Source organism: Cyphomyrmex costatus, unplaced genomic scaffold (genome assembly GCF_001594065.2).
Source record: "Cyphomyrmex costatus isolate MS0001 unplaced genomic scaffold, Ccosl1.0 scaffold72, whole genome shotgun sequence".
NCBI classification, from domain to species: domain Eukaryota; kingdom Metazoa; phylum Arthropoda; class Insecta; order Hymenoptera; family Formicidae; genus Cyphomyrmex; species Cyphomyrmex costatus.
In genome coordinates this window covers 887,289-889,691 of record NW_017280289.1, presented here as the reverse complement: position 1 = coordinate 889,691, position 2,403 = coordinate 887,289, and positions in this window count along the sequence as shown.

The window sequence follows — 2,403 nt, the reverse complement described above, 5'->3', positions numbered from 1 at the left end:
TTATATAATATATATATATATATATATATTATATATATATATATATTACAGTGTAAATCTTACGGTGAGAATCATTGTTGCCGCGAGCGTTATAGAAATCTGACAAATTCGAACAAATTTATCACGTGATTGCATCATCTTTATATAAGATTGCAAAGCTCACGTGAGGTCACTTCTCTCATGAGTGCTGCATTATACGACATTACGGTTACCTCGTAATAAAATATTTTTGCGATCGGTCGCAAATTAAACTTTCATCAAACACCAAACATATTAACATGCCCATCAGCATTTTGTACAATTCTCGCCACAATATAGTAAAATTCGAAATTTATGATAATTAATAATACAAATATACAGTTTCTATTTATATATTCAAGAAAAGATTACTTTTAAACAAAGTACTAAAAAAATATCGATATCTTCAATAATTCTCAATCATTACTTTATGTAGATTATTCCTGAGCTGTTATTATTCATTATTTTTATTTATAATAATAGCAAAACAAAAAACTTTTGATAAAATGGAAAAGAGAATCCTTCCTACCCGATTTGTAACGCAAATTATAAAAGTCGAAGTAATCAATCTGATATGTAATATGAAGAGCAAACTTTCAAAATGTATTTTGTTTTAAATTTGCAATTTTTAGAAAACAAAAAAAACAAAAATTATACACACAGAAAAACTATGTACTTTATAGAAAATAACAATATATCAATCAGTAGGATGTGACGTATAAAAAAATTACTGTAAACAATTGCTAAAAATATTAAACAAATGCATTTGTTTGTCTCTAGTTAAAAAATATATAATGCACTTCAAAATATCTATATTTTTTCAGTATATAAATTAATAATAAAAAAAGAAATGCTTTCTGAACATCTCAATGTAACTATAAGTTATGAGTCTTTTAACACTGAACATTTATACGCCATTTCTAACTAAAAAAATGAAATTTTGGACAAAATGCATTTTGAAACTCTGCTTCTTATGTAATGTGTACATATACACACACGCACACGCACACAGATGTACAGCAGAATTATAGTGCGCGCAATCCTTGCAATTGCAATTCCTTGAAATTCTAAGAGATTGTAAAGAACTGCCCGGCGTAATATCAAAATTGTACGTGCAATGGGTTGTAGCAATCGATTGTGCAGAAATAGAACTTACTTTAATTCGTGCGATTTTCGCGAGCACAACATCCGGTTCTTCCGATAACTTTTAGTTTTCACAGATGTTACTGATAGTAGTCTATTCATGCCTTGGCGTTCAATATTGAGGCACATCGATTAGTGGAGCCAACGCAGGGGACATGCATAATTAATAGAATTATCAATCAAAATCTCCATTATTACATCGAAATGTATGGATATTAAAGCTAAATTAAAATTATTGCATTTTCCTGTGAGGGCAAATCAGAAAGAGTTTCGCGTGCGCGCGCCTCATAATGCGATTTAATTTCAAAGTGTCATTAAATAATTAAATAATTATTTTAAAAATTCATCACAGTGTGTTACATTGGTAAAAAATGCAAAACTGTTACACGGCTCGTCATAGTAAGCATGTCAAATAATTGGTACGATAAAATGAGTATAATTGTAGAGTACTACAAAGCTTCAGATGTAACTGAGTGCGGAATTTGTTTTAAATCTCTCTTATATTCCGTATAAATTTAGAAACGTTAGCAATATATTAAATTAAAATTATTGCATTTTCCTATAAAAGCAAATCAGAAAAAGCTCTGTGTACCTTTCGTAATGCAATAAATATAAATTACATATTATTAAATCATTAATTATATATTAAAAAAATTTTCATTACAGTTATTTGGTTAAGAGATACAAAATTGTTGCACGGCTTGTTAGCATATTAAATAATTAGCGATGAATATGAATAATATCCTTTATTATTTATTCTATATAATCTATTATATAGAAGAAAAATTAAAGATGTTTATTCTAGTGAAATGTAAATGTTGGAATCGGATTCTTCAATTCCAAATACAAAATTGCCTTTGCATTGTTAAATTGGATTTTCATTAGTTTTTTATAAGAATTATTACTGTATAATGAAAGAATGTTTATGTTTATGAACCTATGTAGATGTGGTGGAATTAATTTAAATTAAATACAATGTTTTAAAAACCTAACACTCTAATTTTAACACTTAATTTAATGAGATGACAAAATTTATTTCAAAATTCGCAGGTTTCTATTCTAAATTGAGTTCTAATAAGAGAAAATGTGAAATTGAAATTATAATTATGACGCCCGCGTATATAAATAATAATTAGTAATTAGTAATCTTTTAAAATAGTTTTAAATTGCAATACAGAATATATTCTAAATCTCTTTTTATTTCATACCCGAAGAAAAAGATTTTGAAATATTAAAAAATTT